Here is a 19,801-nt window from a genome sequence, read left to right as displayed (position 1 = left end):
AGATGTTTTACTTTGTTCCACTGAATACATCGTTCTTAACCAAATCCTAAGTGACCTTCCCTCACTCTTTACGGGATTTTAAATTGCCCTTTCCTCACCTTTCCCGATAGTAGTATAGGCTATTTCCTCACCTTTCCCCGAAAATATTCTATACAGGCTATTCTATACAACCCACTACTTGACATGATCCCTTCTCTTAAAAACTATTTCCTCACCTTTCCCGACAATATTCTATACAACCCACTACTTGACATGATCCCTCCTCTTAAGAAGTTTAGGTTTCATTTTTATTTTTCATGAAAACCTTAGAGTGCATGGAGATGCTAAGCATGCTACCTTGGAGGCTTGATATCTTGTACTACTGATACTTGGACAAGCTAAAACTATGGTCCACCGTTTTTTTAAGGCAACTATTAGCTGCAACAAGCATTCAAAAATCCAAACTATTTAACAAAAAATTTAAATCAAGGCAACACCATCATCATTTTAGTTGTCCATTGTTGTTATATAAAACACATTCCTAAGTAGAAGGATAAAAATTCTATGGCATCTGGTTGGGTGCCAGTAAGTACGATATCTTTCCTTCCGTTTACAATTTTTTCATCTTATTCAAAATTGTTTCAATCTATTTCAATCTACAAAAGTGAAAAGTTATTTATACATTATGTATATGTATTACAATCTTTAAAAGTCAATAGTTATTTATAAGTGCTTTTTTATTTAAAAAACAAGAAACTGTTGTTAGCATAGTGCTTTTTTAGTTATTTATACGTGTCTTTTTATTTAAAAATTAAGAAATTGTTGTTAGCAAAGTACTTCTTTCCTTAGAGTAAGGAACAGCTTTGCTTCACCGTATTTAATTTTATTTGTAATTCCTTTATTCACAAATCACAGATCTGAGATTTTATGGTGATTCACTACAAGTAAATGTTTATTCAGGATCTCTATGGATTATTGTTATTACAATTTTTTTCTCTTATAATTAATTTATTGGTTTAGTGTAATGTAATTAAATTTAATTTTAAATAATATCTATTATTAATATATTTAATTCATGTTTTTCTTAATTAGGAGAAACACTATTTTGAGGATATTTCATTGTATTTGTTTTGAATATAGAATATATGATTTGTGAGGTTTTTAAAGTTTAATTAATTATTTGATATATGCACTATATTTTGGGATATATAAAGAAAATTGAAATTTATTTAAAGTAAAACATATTTAATAGATACAAAATGATTAAGAAAAACAATAAATTTTGATTGAAAATACAAATTCTAACATGAATTTTCACATAAATGTCTAATTTACAAATTTATTTGCCATATAAATGTGTTTGTAATTTTGAATATTTTCGTGTATTTTTTCATGTCAATTTTATAAAATAACTTAATAATTTTTAATTATATCTATTTTTAATTATATTTTTGTTTAAAATATATTTATAATTTAGAGAGGGATGGGGAGTGGGGTGGAGAGAGAGGGGGTAAGAGGATAAGAGAAAGGGGTAGAGATGAAGATTAAAGAAGATAAATGTAAAGAGGGAAAGTTGGAGGATAGTGAGGAAGGGAAAGTGGGAAAACAAAAGAAGAGGGAAAGAAGAGGAGACAGTGAGTAAGTGTGTACATGTGTGTGAGAGAGAGATAGAAGGAGATGAGGAATAGGTTGGGAGGGGTAGGAAGAGATAGAAAGATGAGGAGAAAGACATAAAAAGAGAGAGTGGTGGGGACTGAAAGAGGAGAAGATGGAGAGAGAAAGCCGAGAGCTACAAGGGGAGAGAGACTGCTCCGGGGTAAAAGCATGTTAATGTGTATCACCTTTTCCCTTTTTGTGGCAAAGAAGTTTTATAAAAATAAATGGAGTTGGAAAGTTTACTCTTAAATTTAAAAAATCATCAAAAATTAGGTGGTGGTAAAAGAAGACAAAACATGTCAGTTTAAATTCAATTTCATGTCATATTTTTTCTAAAATTTAATATATATTTTTTATCTAATTTATTCATTTTCTTTAAAAGATATCATTAAAATTTTACATAAATTTTTAAGTAGTGACAAAACTGCGACCCCCCATTTCTCTATTGATTTATGTTTTTCACTTCCAATTTCTTTAAGAGATGTGTTGTAAACATTCTAAGGATTGCTAAACAAATTTAAAAATAAAAAGTAGGCATATTTTTTAATTATTATTAAAATACTAGTAAAAATGATATTCTTTTCGTATATATAAAACCGCGACCCAAGAAACTATCATTTCAAGTTTATAAAATCAATTTTTTTTAATAGAAATTTGAAAATAACATATAACAAAATGTTAAAATTATTTTTTGAAAATTTTTGAAATATATTTTAAATTTTTTATAATAAATTTTTTAATTATGATTATAATAACATATTTTATATTATTCAAAATATAATATATAAAATTATTTGTTTAGAAATTCTAATTCTATTTATATATATATATTTTAAAGAGTTTTAGCATTTCATTTAACTTTACATAAAGTTATTTATATTTTGTGAGTGATTAACCATAGTTTTTACCAAAATTTACTATGAATTGACTTATTTGCAAATTTAGTATTTACTTTTTATAACATTATTTATATTTTATAAACCCATTAAATAGGTTCACTACAACTTTTACTAAAAGTTATTGTGAGTTAGCTTTGTTACAAATTTACCATTTATTTTTTATAATTAACAAGTATGAAACTCAACTCATTAAATTGATATTTTTATATTAATTTTTTTTATATTTTTTCATTTGAGTACTTTTTTGCTTTTGCCATATAATGAGACACATTAGTATGCTTTCCAGGGACCATGAAGAAGCGGTAAGGAGAGAAAAAAGGAGTGAGGCTGGAAAAGAGAAGGGGAGGGAAGGAAAGAGATACATTGCTTGGGAGGGTTGTTTTGAAGGACAATTCAAGGTAGGTAGGGATAGTCGGGGGGAGAGAGAAAGAGAGATTGGAGGCATATGAAGAGAGAGGGAGGGACGGAAAGAGGGAGAGGGAGTGGTAAAGAAGAGAGTGGGGGAAGGGGGGAGAGAGGCAAGGGTGAGAAAGGGGGAGAGTGAAAGATGAGGTAAAGAGAGAAAGGGGGAGTGAGGGGGAGAGAGAGAAGGGGAGGGACGGAAAGACATACCGAGCTCGAGAGGGTTGTTTTGAAGGATAAATTGAGAAAGATAGTTAAGGATAGTAGGAGAGGGATAATGGTAGAGAGAGAGAGAGAGAGAGAAGGATGGAGGAGAGAGGGAGAGGGAGATAGGGGGAGTGATAGAGGGGGAGAGAGTGAGTGGGAGAGAAGGAGAGGGAGAGGGAGTGGGAGGGAGTGAGAGATGGGTAGCGAGATAGAGAGAGAGAGAGAGGGAGAGAGAGGGAGGGGGTGAGAGAGAGGGAGGAAGGGAGGGAGGGAGAGAGGGTGTGAGGTAAAGAGAGAGGAGAGAGAGAGGGAGGAGGGCGAGAGAGGAAAGGATGAGGCGAAGGGAGAGAGAGGGGGGAGGGAGAGATGGAGAGAGAGAGAGGAGAGAGGAGTGAGGGAGAGTGAGAGAGAGTGAAAGAGAGATGGAAGGAGTGATAGAGAGGAGATAGAGAGGGAAGAGGTCGAGGAGAGAGAGAGAGAGAGAGAGAGAGAGAGAGAGAGAGAGAGAGAGAGAGAGTGATAAAAGGAGGGAGAGAGAGAGAGTGGGAGAGAAGGAGAGGGAGTGGGAGGAAGGGAAGGGTAGATAGATAGAGAGAGAGAGAGGGAGGGAGGGGCCAGGGGAGCGAGAGAGAGAGTGGGAGGGTGTGAGGCAATGAGAGAGGAGAGAGAGAGGGAAGAGGGTGAGGGGGAGAGAAAGAGAGAGTGAGGAAAGGAGGAGGTGAAGGGAGGGAAAAAGGGAGAGAGAGGAAAGGAGGAGGCAAAGGGAGGGCGAGAGAGGGAGAGAGGAAAGGAGGAGGCAAAGGGAGGGGGAGAGAGAGACAGGTAGGGAGAGATGGAGGGAGAGAGAGAGAGGGAAGGAGAGATAGAGGGCGTGAGAGAGAGGAGAGAGAGGGAAGAGGGTGAGGGGGAGAAAGAGAGAGAGAGAGGGTGGGGGAGAAAGAGGGATAGAGAGAGAGAGGGGGAGAGAGGGAGAGAGAAAAAGAAAGCAAGGGAGAGAGAGATAGAGAGAGAGGGATGGAGAGAGAGAGGGAGAGAGATACTGATGGTGGGACAAAGGGATGGATAGAGGGCGTGAGAGAGAGAGAGGAAAGGAGGGAGGGAGGGAGTGCAAGATGGAAGGAGGGAGAGCGAGAGAGATAGAGAGAGAGGGGGGGAGGGGGCAACAGAGCAAGAGAGAGAGAGAGGAAAAGAGGAGGCAAAGGGAGGGAGAGAGAGGGAGAGAGGAAAGGAGGAGGAGAATGGAGGGATGGAGAGGGGGAGATAAAGGGAGAGGGAGAGGGAGAGAGAGAGAGGGAGAGAGAGAGAGAAATATAGAGATAGAAAGAGAGAGAGAGAGAGAGAGAGAGAGAGAGAGAGAGAGAGAGAGACGGAGGGAGAGAGAGAGGGAAGAAGAGACAGAGGGAGTGAGAGAGAGGAAAGAGAGAGGGAAGAGGGTGAGGGGGAGAGAGAGAGAGTCAGAGGAGAGGAGGAGGCAAGGAGAGAGAGAGAGGGACATAGAGAGAGAGAGATAGGGAGGAGAGACAAAGAGGGATAGATAATGGCGATAGAGCGATATAGAGGGATCGAGAGAAGGATAGATAGGGAGCATGATAAGCAAATCAAATGATAGAGAGAGAGGGAAATAAAGAGGGAGGGAGGTGGTGGAGAGAGAGAGAGAGAGAGAGAGACAAAGACAGAGAGGAGAGGGAGGTGAGGGTGGGAGATAGGTAGGGTAGAAGTGCAAGAAGGAGTGATGGAGAGAGGGAGAGAGATAATAGGAATGGGAGAGGGATAGAGGGAGAGAGAGTAGGAGTGGGAGAGGAGAGAGGGAGAGAGAGTGTAAGAGAGAGAGATAATGTTTGACAAACAAATAAACATTGATAGAGAGATAGAAAGAGAGTGTGAGAGATTGAAGGGAAAAGGTAGAGTGAGAGGCTGAAAGAGAGGATAGGGAAGCATAAGGGGGAGAGAGAGAGAATGGCTAGAGGGAGAGGGAGAAGGTATAGATAGAGGAAGAGGAGAATATGGAGAGAGGTACTGAAAGAGAGAGAGAGAGGGAGGAGAGGGAGCCATAGGTCAGGTGAGAGGGAGAGGGAGAGTGAAAAGGGTGAGAGAGAGAAAGATGGTAGATAGGGAGAAAGAGGAGGGGAATAATATAACATGAGAGATCAAGTGTTAAAGAGATTGAGAGAGAGAGAGATAGAGAAAAATTTCAAGAGGTAGAGAACGAGACATTGAAAGAGAGAAGAGAGGTGGGGGGGAAGATAAAGAACATCAGTGACGGGTAAAGTGAGAGCGAGAGAGGGAGAGAGAAGGGATATTAAGAGATAGAGAGTTCTAAAGAGAGGGAGAGAGGGAGAGGTAGATGGGAAAGACATCGAGTAGAGGGTGTCATAAGGAGCGAGGAAGAGACAAAGAAATGGAATTGGTTTTAGAGATAGTGATATGTGTAGTGATAAAATGAAGTTGTCCTAGAGAGAGAGAGAGAGAAGGGGGTGGAAAAGAATGAGTGAGAGGGTGAGGAAGAGGGTGAAGGAAATGGAGGAGGGAGGGATCGAGGGAGAAATATAGAAAAAGAGACAAAGATAGAGGGAGATGGAGTAAGAGGGAGAGGGAGAGGAAGGGAGCTAGAGGAAGACAGACGGGGACATAGGGAGGAAGTGGAGGAGAGAGATAAGGTGGGGAGGGAAGAGAAATAGAGGGAGTAGGGAGAATTAAAGAGGGAGAGGAGAGAGATATGGGAGTGGGAGTGGGGGAGGAAGGGTATTAGGGGATCACTCCCCCCATCCTCCACCTCCTCCTGCTCCTCCACCTCCAACACCACCTCCTTGGCCTCCACCTCCCCCACCTCCATCTCTGACACCTCCACCTCCTCTTCTTCCTCCTCTACCTCCACCTCCACCTCCTCCACCACCTTCCCACCTCTACCTCCTCCTCCTCCTCCCCCTCCCCATCCACCTCTATCTCCACCACCTCCTCTTCCACCACCACGACCTCCTCCTCCTCCTACCCCTCCATCTCCACCTATTCCTCACCCTAATCCCATTCCCCCGCCCACTCCTCCTCCTCCTCCTCCTCCTCCTACACTCCATCCTCCTCCTCCAACTCCAACTACACCTCCAAATACTCCGCCTCCACCTCCCCCACCTTCAACTTCACCTCCACCTCTACCACGTCCACGTCCACGTCCACCTACTCCACCTCATCCACCTACTCCACCTCCTCTATCTCCACTTCCCCCACCATCGCCTCCACCATCTCCACCTCCACCTCTACCTCCACCACCACCTCCTCCTCCTCCACCTCCACCTCATGTGCACCTTTGTCACCTCCTTGCCCTCCAATTCCTCCTCCTCCTCTTCCACCTCCAACTCCAACTCCAACTCCACCTCCTACGCCATCGCCTGCACCAGCTACCCCTCCTCCTCCAACACCACCTCCTCCTCCTCCACCACCTCCTCAACCTCCACCTCCCCCATGTTTGCCTCTTCCACCTCCACCTCCTCCTCCTCCATCCCCACTTCCTCGCCCTCCTACTCCTCCACCTCCTCTTCCTCCTGGATATTTTCCACCACATCCTCCTCCTCCTCCTCCTCCTCCATCTCCATCTCCATCTCCACCTCCTCCCCCTCTTCCTCCTCTTCCACCTCCACCTCCACCACCACGAATTCCTCCTCCACATACACGTCCACTGCCACCTTTTTCCTCCACCACCACCTCATCTTCCACCTCCTCCATCTTCACCTATACACCCCCTCCACCTCCTTCATCACCTCCACCTCTACCTCCACCAACTCCACCACCTCCACCTCTCCTCCTCTTCCTCTTATTCCTCCTCCTCCTCTTCCACCTGACCTCCACCTCCACCTATGCCACCTCCTCCACCACCTCGTCCCCTTACCCCTTCTCCTCGACCTCCACCTCCACCTCCTCGGCCATCGCCTGCACCTCCTACCAATCCTCCTCCACCACCACCTCCTCCTTCTCCACCTCTGCTTCTGCTTCCACCACCTCCTCAGCCTCCACCTCCCCCACCTTCACCTCTGCCACCTTCACCTCCACTTCCTACCCCTCCGCCTCCTCCACCTCCTCTTCCTCCCCCATCTCTACCACCTCCTCCTCCTCCTCCTCCATCTCCACCTCCTCATCCTCATCCTCCCCCTCTTCCTCCTCTTCCACCTCCACCACCACCTCATCTTCCACCTCCTCCTCCACCTCCACCACTGCCCACTCCTCTGCCTCCTCCACCTCCACCTCCTCTGCCATCCCATGCACCTTCTCCCCCTCCTCCTCCACCACCACCTCCTCCTCTACCACCTCTTCCTCCACCTCCACCTCCACCTCTGCCCCCTCCTCCTCTACCTCCTCCCCCTCCACCTTTGTTTCCTCCCCCTCCTCCTCCTCTGCCTCCTCTTCCTCCACCATCTCCACCACCTCCTCCCCTCCCCTTCTTCCTCCTCTCCCTCTTCCACCTCTTCCACCTCCACTACCACCTACTCTTCCACCTCCACCTCCACGCCCTCCCCCTCCACCTCCACCTCCACCTCCACACCCTCCCCCTCCACCTCCACCTCAACCTCCTCCTCTATCACCTGCACCCCCTCCCTCTCCTCCTTCACCACCACCTCCTCCTCCTCCACTGCCACCTCCTCTTCCACCTCCTCCCCCTCACCCTCCTCCTCCTCCACCCCCGCCACCACCTCCTCCACCATCACTTGCACCCCCTCCCACTCCTCCTCCTCCACCACCACCTCCTCCTCCTCCACCTCTACCTCCTCCTCCACAACCTCCTTAGCCTCCAGCTCCCCCACCTTCTCCTCCGCTGCCTCCTCCTTCTCCACTGCCACTTCCTCCCTTCCTCCTCCTTTGCCACCTCTTCCTCCCCCATCTCCACCACCACCTCCTCCTCCTCCTCTTCCACCTCGACCTCCACCTCGACCTCCTCCTCCACCACCACCTCTTCCGCCTCCACCGCCTTCTCCTCCTCCACCTACTCCACAAGTCCACCTCCACCTCCCACTCTTCCTCCCCATGCCCTCCTAAATAAACATAAAAAAAAATATCATTTCATTCTCTTTACTTATAATATCCATTGATTTTCACATTTCTTTGCAATAATAATTTCGATATCAATATATACATAATAATCTAACAAATAATATATATATATATATATATATATATATATATATATATATATATATATATATATATATATATATATATAATTGTAATATAAATAATTAATTATGAAAAAAACAATTTAATTGATACAATTTTATATTGAATATTTATTCTTAATGGGCATAACTATTTTTAAAATCAACTTATAAAATTATATAAATCCTTTAAAAGAATAAAATAAACAAAACGTACAATTACCATAGACAAATTCTGCAAACCGAAAATATAAGTAACCTACAAACACAACCAAACTTCAAAATACATCCATTAGTCATAAGGATAAGCATAAGTACAATGGAATACCACCACGCATATTCTATGGCTTGATGTGGTCTCAAATGGAACGACAAATATCTTCCTCGTCATTGGAGCAAATAAGGTTAGGGTGGCCGAAACACAAGATTACCAAAACAACACTATGCCTTCAATACCTTCGCTGCTAAGATGTATTTCTAATGTATTGGTGCATTAAGACAATGTAGCGGCAGTGCTATGTAACCATTCAGGTTTTGCTGTTATTTGTGTTTATATTTTAAAAGAAAATTTAATTGGCCGAGTGAATTAATTGTAATTGAGTGTGACGGCAGACAAATGTTGAGGACTAAATTATCCATAAACATAAACCCTATCCATAGTTGCAAGATCAGATCCATAGACGCTATTCATAAATGTGCAAACAAAATTATCCATAAACGCTATCCATAGTTGCAGGGAAAAATTATAAACAAGGCTCGAAGAAGAGGAATGGCTAAAGAACGTTAAGATAATTCTAAAAATTATCCATAAACGCTATCCATAGTTGCGGAAATAAATTATAAATAAGGCTTCATTTAAAACAAGGCTCGAAGAACAAAGAGGCATGGCTAAAGAACGTTAAGATAAGGCTTTATTTAAAACAAGGCTCAAAGAAGAAAGAGGCATGGTTAAGATAAGGCTTTATTTAAAACAAGGCTCAAAGAAGAAAGAGGCATGGTTAAGATAAGGCTTTATTTAAAACAAGGCTCAAAGAAGAAAGAGGCATGGCTAAAGAACGTTAAGATAATTAGAATGGGAAAAAATGGCTTCTTTACCTCGAAAAGAAATGGTGTGGACAGGAGCGTGGATCGAAAAAATGACCTTCATGGCGTGGACCCGAGCGTGGATTGAACACATGACCTTCAGATATTCACTCTGATGCTCAGCTTTCCCTTGACGCTCTCCCAACAAAGCTATCTTCCTTATGAAAAAGATACATACAGAGGCAACAAGATTGGGGTTACCAATGGAAACATATTGCTTGCTAAATCCACACTGAAAAATGAAGGAAACCACTGTGAAAAAAATCCCATCGGCCGAATCCATCTCTTAACTAAATTTAACTAAAGCAAAAAAGAAAAAGCCCAAAAAAGCAAAAAAACAAAAATCTCAAAAAACAAAAAGTTAACTAAATTTTAAAAGCCAAATATTAATTCCATTATGGAAAGCTATACAAAAAAATAAAAGTTTAATAGTTAAAATAAAAAAAAATAAAGCACACAAAAAAATTATCCCTTAAATTTAAAAAAGCCAAAGTAAAAGACTAAAAGTAAAATTTACAAAAAACCATTTATTGCTTTTGAAGAAAATATTGGCAATTTGAAATACTAACGGTTAATGGTAAAATACAAATTTAGAAGTAAAACTTTATTTTTATAGTATGGCAATAACATTATAAGAGAAAGAATTCATAGAATTACTCACCACCAAGGAAAGTGATTATAATTTTTTTTCTCTGAAAAATAAAATTGTCAAAATATAATTTGATGATAGGTTGTTTAATAATATTTTTCAATAATAAAATATTTTTTTTATTAATAAATAAAGTTATATACACTAACAATTCTTTTTATTAGTAATTAAAAAATAATTAGTTTATAATTTTTTCTAAGAAATTTTAAATGATAAATAATATAAATAAAATACTACTTAATCACTAAGGGTTTTTTTAAGTACAACCAATTAGTTATTGGGTTAAAAAAATGAGGGCAATTACAAGGAAACACTAATCGAGTTTCCCAATAATATCTTGATTTGAAAAAAAAATATATTAATATATGTATTTATATATTCACTAATTATAATGAATTTATTATTAGATATTTCTCTATATTGTGCTATATATGATCCTCCACAAATTGTTTCCTTTATTTAATGTAGCATTTGACAACTCTGACAAGTATAATATCTAATACAATATGTTTCCCTTAACCAAAAACCATTATGAATGTCAAATCATTGATATGATGCATAAGCATTAATTTATTGTGATTGTTCATACTCTTAGAGAAATACAAACCCTTCCATATTGCAACCTCTAACCACTATTACCATTAAGAAAAACTGACATTGATCACTTGATTATTCTCAAGGGACTAACTCTAAAATTAATTAGACCATAGTTCCTTACAATCTTTAACATAATGAATTCTAAGAACTATGACGCATAGTAGACAGTGTAACTCTTGAAATGTTAGAACACACATCAATTTTAATATCGAACACATTAACTATAACATTAAAGCTATAGCTTCTATGTACTTAAAGTGGTCTAACATAGTCAAGATAAAGATGAATGAAGTGTAATTCCAAATTAATTCCCATAAAAAAGGAATATAAGAAATGTTGAGAATTTTTGAGATAATATTTTGATTATTGATGTTGACCCAGAAAGCACTTTTCATGACTCAAGATCATTAGAGTCAACATATGGTAATGATCTTGACTAGTAATGATGGTGTAGATTTTGTAGACCTTTTAAGGTCTTAATGTTAATGTATGAATTTCATTTTAGTTATTATTTCTTCATGCTCTAATTTTATAAATAATTATAGTTTTTTTCTATTTTATCCTTCCATGCATTAACAAATATTCTCTATTTGGTTTCTGTTTATTTACTTTATGTTATTGGGTTAAATATGTATTGTTAAAATAAGTTTTTTATACCTTAACTTTTTTTCTTATTTCTAATTTTTTTCCTAGTGAGCATTAAATTAAATGTTGAGTTTTGAGTCAAATCTAAGATGAAGGCTTGTTGTTCTGCTACTTTCATTGATATGTCAACTATTAGGGATATATATTCGAAAAACATTACATAAAACATGTATGCAATCTCATTTTTTTATTTAGCAATGACATTCAAAGGAAGCAAAACACAACAAAATGGGATGATAGTATAAATAGTAAAATAAAACATGTATGCCATCTCATTTATTTATTAGCAATGACATTCAAAGGAAACAAATCACAATAGAATGGGATGATAATATAAATATTTCTTCTCCATTAACCTTGTTAGATTCAACAATAGTGTTATGTTTTTTGTTATTTTTTCACAATTTTGTAGCATAATGTGAACAATTAATTTTTCAGATATGCATGATATCTATTATGCCATTCAAAATAAAATGTTAAAATCAAAATAAGAATTTACATTCTGATTTTTAAATTAATAAATATATTAAACAAAACTCATTAAAATAAACCCCCATTCAAAATGAAGGTTACCATTGTCATTTTGCATGAATAGGGAGAGTCTCTAACATTAAACTCAGTGTGCTAGAAGAAATTGCTCAAATGACCATGATGACAAAAATCTACAACTAAGCAAAGCAAATTGATGACATGTTGAATATGAATCGGCATGGATGTAAAAATTAAAATAACTCCATTTTGTTCCCCTCTTTAGTAATTTGGCTAGCCATGAAGCAATATTCACCAGTTAGCTCGCAAGAAATCTTTAGAAATCTTCCAACAAATAGAAGGTACCTCAACACATACAAAAAATTTTCCTCCCTCATTGCTCATTTAGTTGTCCCTCAAAATATCTGAAGTTTGGTATGTCTACTCTTTAGATGTAGACCTAAAAGAGGTTGTGTATCAACCTACAACTCACCAAATGTTTATAGAATTAGTTCATAATCTAACATAATATTCCCAGTTTTACCACCAGCTTGAGAAGAACAAGGGGATGTACTTTTATTGCATTTTTATGTTTAAGAAGAAGAAGAAAGGGAAGAATAATTTTACAAGGCCATTTACATTTGACCTATCAGTACCTCTGACATAATCTCCTAATAATATGAAAGAAAATATTCACGGATCTCCTAAGAATATGAAAGAAAATATTCACGGAGTTTAAAACAAAAGTGAAGTAAACATATACAATCAATGGGAATGAAATCTTGGCACATATTCAACTTGAAGGCCCACAACAAAAATAGGATCTACACTAAATTGCATGAAATTTGTAGAAAAGCATAGAAAAAGAGAAGTATAGAAAATTGCAACAACTTCTAGCATAATCTATTGAGCCTGACGTCTTATAGTTGCTTGGACATGGAACAAATGTATCCAATCAAAAAATAACATAGAAAATCATGGTATTTCACCAAATACAAGAACATAAGAAATTGACTACACAAACATGACATAGAAGATGGAAATTCATCATAGGCATAGGACCAAGGATAGTAAACTAAACCCAACAGGAGAAAAAAAAAAGTTTTGAAGATCAACTTCACTTTTTGTTCACTCCTTGTTACCACAATAACAATTATAGAAGAAAATTATGGTCAAGATAAAATGTGATCCAAGCATACCTATACTCAGGAAGTTTCAATGAAGCATTCTAGGCTGGATGACATATTAACTGAAATGCCAATGAAAATCAATTTAGGAATATAGGTTACTTCAACCTCACCATTAATTGATCAACAAGTTCTTTGTGTATAGTCAAATACACCTATCACTTCGTCTATGATATAAAGAAAGAATAGTCAAACATACCTTGTAAGAAACCCAACCATATCACACTTCATACAAACAGATATTTAAAACCATAGAAATATTTGTGAGAGCAACCAAGAAAATATAAAAAAATAATGAAGTTCTATAGTAACAAGATTCAATAGACAAAAAAACAAGAAATGGAGATTTGGTTGGAATGTTAGAAGTAGGAAATAAAACAACTTAATATAAACATTAGAATAAGAAATAATGATCCAGCTTTCGCTGTCCAACAATTAGTGCATAAGTCTGTTGACCACAATGAGAAACACAATTCTTAACTAAATGGATTGGAAGACAAAACGATAGTTCAAGAAATTAATAATTATCCATTATAATTCAAAAGTCTTACCAATAGTTTTCCCAAACAAAGAAAGAATTGGAAAAGTCATTAGATCATGTAGCTACAATTAGCATAGTTCTTAAAAATTGGCCAACATATTTAACATCCACATGAAATTGGATAAAAAAATAAAGAATTTCTAATTTTAGAATTATACTCTCGAAAAGTAACTCTATCTTTCCGTCTCGTACTCTCTCTCTCTCCTCCACTCACACTCCCTCTCTCCCACTCTCTTTATCCATCCCCTTGTGTGCCGCTCTCTTTATCTTACTCACTCTCCTCCACATTATCTCTTTATCCCTTCACCTCACTCTCTACCACCCTCTCCATTTCCTTCTCCACCACTCCCCGTCTCTCACCCTCTCCCTCTCCCAATCACTCGCTACCTACATCTATCCATCAACTTAGCTCTCTCTTTCTCTCTCTCTCTCTACTCTCTTGTTCCCCTCTCCCTCTCCCAGCCTCTCTCTCTTCCCCTCTCTCTTATCTTACATGCTAAACCTACCTCTACATCCCTCTCTTTCCCTCTCCCTTTATCTCACCCTTTTTATCCCTCCCTCACCCTCCCCCCACATCTCTCGCTATCTCTCTCTCTCTTTCCCTCCCTCTCTCTCTTTAAATCCCTCCCTCTCACTTGCTCTCTCCCTTCTTATACTATCCTATTACCCTATCCCTCTCCAACACTAAGTCTATTGCTCTTTGTTCCCTTACATGTTTCCCCTCCCTCTACCTCCCTTTCTTTCTCCCGCTCCCTCCATCCCACTCCCTCCCTTTCCCATATGTTTCTCCTTGTTGGACTTACATTTCAAATGTTCTGATAAAATTATAAATATTTTGAACCTTTAGTTATTACATAACGACTAGGTCAATTTGGATGTCATTTAGGACATTCTATACTACTTTATTTTGTCACATTCTATAATACTTTATTCAAATTTTTTTACCCTCTGTTTTGCTTACTATTATATATGAATTTTATGGCTTCTAGTTTTTGTCTTATGGAAACATTTCTTCTTACTTTCAAGAATTTATGAAAATGTTCCAATTCACATCATCAAAGTAGTGATATTGGATTATTCCACAATAGATATAATATATTAATGTATAATGACATTTATGATAAAACAAATGTCATTCTCCATGTCTTGGTCCTTTCCTTGGGTAAATAGTGCCACCCCCATAGTTTTCCAAGTGATTTATAATCATATCATTTATATGTCCGTGATAGTACTTATTCTAGTACCTATTTGGAGGCATGAGCTTCTCCTACTATTGGTGAAAACATAAGAAGAGTTTCATCTACAAATTGTTGATAAAATGCAATTTGATCATCCCCATGAAGTTCCATACCCCTAGTTTTGTTTGAGGGTACCATAGCCTTAATAGCTCAACTCATTCCTTTTTCCCATTAGAAAGAAGAAGAAGGATAATGGGTCCCCTTGTCTAATTCCACAAGGTGGACTAAATGTTGAGGAGGGTGGTCCATTTATGAGAATCAAGAAGAAGGCCTTGGAAACAAGAGAGATAATCTAATTTATCTATTTTTCAGAAAACCCAAAGGTGAAATGGATGTGATAGATGTATTGCTAGTTGAGTCTACCAAAATAATTGGGCATGTCAAGCTTAATGCCCATACCCAAATTTTCAAATTTTTAGAGATTGAATCAATTCATGGGCCAAAATGATGCTATAAAGGATTTTTCTGTAATATCCCTCCCCTTAATAATAAATAATAAATATTAAAAATAATAAATAATATAATAATAATAAAAATAAATAATGCAAAAATAATAATTAATAATAATAAATAAATCACTTAACAATAAATAATAAAAATAATAAAGATAATAAATCATAAATGTTAAATAATAAACGATATTAAAAATATATACAAGAAAAAAAATAAAAATAGTAATAACCATACTAAAACTCTAAATAAGAATAAATAGAAATAAAACAAGAAAGCTAAAAATCAAAAGAAAAGTAAAGAAATAAAACAAGAAAGCTAAAAATAAAAAGAAAGTTGCATGTAGACACATGGAGTGTGTGCATGTGGTTCCCCTTCCAATGTTGTTCTATTTAATAGACGGTGAGGAAGATGAGAGGCATTCCTGCATTCTATCATTCTGAGATTCTATCTTTCGTTCTCTTGGGAGAATGGTGTACTAAGACTTAGGAGTCACTGGCAGTAGAACATTGATTGAGGGCTCGGGGGTGGCCAGTTGTAGCAAAACCTTGCACAACTGAGCCTACGGTTGGGTGGAGAGTCATCCCAAAAACTTTGTTGTCATCTGGCAGACATCGATCACAGGTAATATAGGTATGTACTTATTTGTTGATTCTTATTTTAATTAGGAATTTAATTTTATATTTACCTTGGGTTGTTACATATGGTATCAGAGGCTTTGGCTCGACCCTTAGGGCCTATGGCCATCTTAGAAAAAAAATTATTTTGTTGGAATTTTTAACTTCACTTGTTTTGAAGTTACAGGATGGTTACTTCAGTGAACAAGTATGTGTATGATAAAATAAACTTGGTGTATTATGCTTTGAAGATATAGTACACTATTTCAAGCGTTTTCAATGCTCATCATATATTCTTGGTGTCCCTTTCTTTATTTTGTTTATATGGAGTTATTTGATTGATCGTGAGGATTAAATATCTTGGTTGTATGATCATTCATGTCACGGAGTCATTTGTAGGTTTTATAGAATTATGCTTGACTATCCATCTACAATATTACTGAGAACAATTCTTGTTACAATACTAGATGTTTAACAATGTTCACCGAGGATTGTTTCATATTATGCCCAATCCTCCAATCTTGCAAATTTGGATATGCGATTTTGTTCATCAAGCTTTTGTTCTTCTCATTTTATCAACATTATACAAAAAAATCACATGCCTTCCAACATTCCTCTTGATTGTTTCTTGCATTACACGAGCAATCTTTTTTTTACTGCACGTCTAACACAATCATATCAAAAAATCTTAGGTAAAATAATCTCTGCCCTGGCACTAATATTCTCTGTCCTGGCACTCACTTGTGACCAATTAAAGGTTTTATTCAATTTTGTCTTTGCCAGTTCAACTTCTTTCCACTTATGACTTTCAATATGAAGTTTGAAGATGTTTCAATCCACTAATGCCATTAGATTAATGCATTTGCATCACAATCGAGCGGTTGTTAACAACAAAGATACTGAGTCGATCCTTTGAGCCGGTCTTGTTGCGACCGTGACAAAAAATTAAAATAGCACGGCTAGTAGATTTGGGGTTGCTCTAAATCGGTATCGTTACCGTGACTTCGATAAGGTATATCACTGTACTTTTACAACTTTGCCATGGTGAAGGTTAGCAATTTCCATCGAGTTCGGGATGAAATTTCCAACGATGGTCAACATTGCAGCCGAAAAAAAAATCTGAGCCGTTGCCTTTCATCTATTACAACATTTTGGGATACATATCTTGGATAGATTGGTGATTGCATTGTTTCATTCAAAAATTAGGTATTGTCTGGCTTAGATCTTGCAAGCGCTTCTATTTCGTCTTCTCCCGGTTTCACACTCTCCACTGGCGGTATGGTCTACAATTTTTAAAGCAATATATATCAACACGTTTGCATCCTTGCTTTTAAACAAAAATTTAATAAACATAAAAAAGAATGCCTGTGAAAAATAAGCGCTAATATTGCTGTAGAATATACAAATCACTCAGAAGCTCTTCCAAAGTAACAGACATGAGTACTTTGAAAAATAGGTTATAGAAAGCAAGCGTAAATAATGATTTAAGGTAACGTACTGACAAACAAGAGGCAAAGGAAACAACAAATAACTTTTTGCAATAATGCAAAACACGGGATAACTTCATGGTCTTACAAGCAGAGACTGTAGAGCCATTTGCTACAGCCATGGCTTAGCATCCTTGTAAGATATTTCTCTTGGATAATCAACTCTCGGTTTTCTTCCATGCCTTCCAATTACTGGGGTACCTCTGGTTGTAAAATAAATGTCCCCGCAAACTACAAGATCTGTATATGTATATGCACTAACTAATGGCAGTTTGGACTGGTGGGTAGAACTTAAAATTGTCGCAACTGACTCACATAGGAAACCCATTTCTGAGCAGTGGTCTAGCCGAGTTCCTAGGCGCAGTGGTCTAGCTCATGTTCGGTCCTTCCCGTGGAAATATGCTTTAAAATTCATCTTACTAATAAAAACATAAAACTAAAAACAATCATCATGGTTGAAGCACGGTATTACAAGTATTTTTTTTGGAAATTGTTTTTAAATTAAAAAGTACTTTCCACTTATATAGAAACGGTGTTGGCATGTTTTGGAGGGACTTATAATTGTTAAGTAATTTTAAATAAAATTAAAGTTAAACTTTAGTTATATAATTGCACTTACATGTAAATGATCTATGTTTTAGTTAACAAATTGAATTATTTATGGTCTGTACAAATTGATATGTAAATAGGTACATAACAGTTTATAAGATAAATTTAATGATATTTAGTAAATCAACTCATTTTTGGAAAAAATAAAATAAAAAAAATCAACTACATTTAGTGTTGACTTAGTAATATATTTTCTGATATAAGGACAGAAAATTCTGATTCTACAAAACGTAGATCAAGTGTTGACATTTGGTGATCTATTGTCACTCTCTCGATAAATTTCAAATTAACAACAAGTCAACATGATTTTTTGGTGGAAAAAGCTTTGGAATTCAGGTTTTGTGTGTAACATCCAGGGTACAGCCATTTGCAGATAAATATGATCCACAAGGTTACCTCAAGTGAAGTGCATATGTGTTCAAAGTCCAAGCACCAAAAGAATCTCCTTCTCTCGTCAAGAATTCAAAGCTTCCTGGTTTTGTTTCGATCTTTATGTTGTAATTGATGAATGTAAAACCTAGTAGCCATCAAAAGCTTTGTTAGGGTTTGATATGGTGTTGCCTTCGCAGGTGCGCTTGCAGGCGGGCCATCTTATTAATAAAATGATTTTATTTTGTGTTAGGGAGGGATAACCTTCCCAGTCATCCGATCCGGTTCTGGGTCGGGTGGCGGTGTCTCTTCTTTATGGTGTGGAATATTTCTGTGGTTATTTGATTTCTTAAATTTCCTTAGAGTAATCATTTAATAGCCATAAGAATCTCAAGATACATTCAATAAATTTGTTTAAACGATTTATTTTGCAGTCCATTTAATTCTTTTAACATAAGTTATGATTGCTTAAACAGATACTCAAAATATTTCACTCTACAACACATAATTTCAATTTATCTTAGCACAAAAGGTCATGAATCTATAGACTTAATATTGATGTGACATATAATTCCAAAAGTCATGGTGAATTTTCTTTCAGAATTCAAGTACCTTCTTAAAACAATATTGCCACTAATATTCTTAAGCTTTACTCATTGGAATTTTGATTTTATGTTGAGACAATTCTCTAAGTTTTATACAAAATTAGTGATTATTGATAATTTGCATAGTCAATCACACAGTTTCAAATTTGGCAATGGTTTGATTGCATGTCGAGCAGTAGGGGAAAAATATATCAAACAGTAGATTGAAATAAATCAAGAATCTTCAAAACTTTGTTGAATAAATTTTACATGGTCAATACATACCTGGTTAAAAATTCACTGCATAATTATGACAACAATAATCTAAGTATTTTGGCTCTTATTTTATGCTTCTGAAGTGATGAATCTTGATATTGAGTGACTGATTACAGTGTTTGGCTATCATTGCACTATTGATATGGTATGTTGGCATGTTTTTTCTTTAACAAATCTTTAATGCTGGTGTAACTACTCACCACCGGTTCATTTTACTACACAGTTTACATAGCACTTGAAGTATTTGGATAATTGAAGTTGAAATTTGTCACCAATTAAAGTGCTCTAAAATAGTGAAATCTGTTCCAATTCACAATGGATAAACTCTGATATCTTATTACCTTTAGATGATCATTGTTCACTAGCATCTGTTCATTATTTTATTGTTCAATCTGATCTAAAAACACAGAGATAACATTCCTTGAATACTATTATTTGTGTTAGCTTGCTATTCTCATTGTCCTTTAGCAATAGCAGCTGCCTGGCATTTCTCTGGTCTATTACTGCAAGAACACATCTCTCTCAATATGATCTTCTAATAAATTTAATTTTGCACTGCCATTGCCATTCAGATTACATGTATCTACTCATTTACTACTATATTCTCAATGGAAAATTGTACAGACTTGGATTTCCGTTTAGATTTTGAGTATAATGTTACATGAGGTCTCGTGATTCAAGTTTAATTACATATAGTGGATAAAGATGTCGAAAGAGAAA

This window comes from Pinus tabuliformis, chromosome 6, assembly GCF_031772625.1.
Source record: "Pinus tabuliformis cultivar Carrire ecotype Pingquan chromosome 6, CPIR1, whole genome shotgun sequence".
Lineage (NCBI taxonomy): Eukaryota > Viridiplantae > Streptophyta > Pinopsida > Pinales > Pinaceae > Pinus > Pinus tabuliformis.
Note: the sequence above shows the minus strand (reverse complement) of the source record.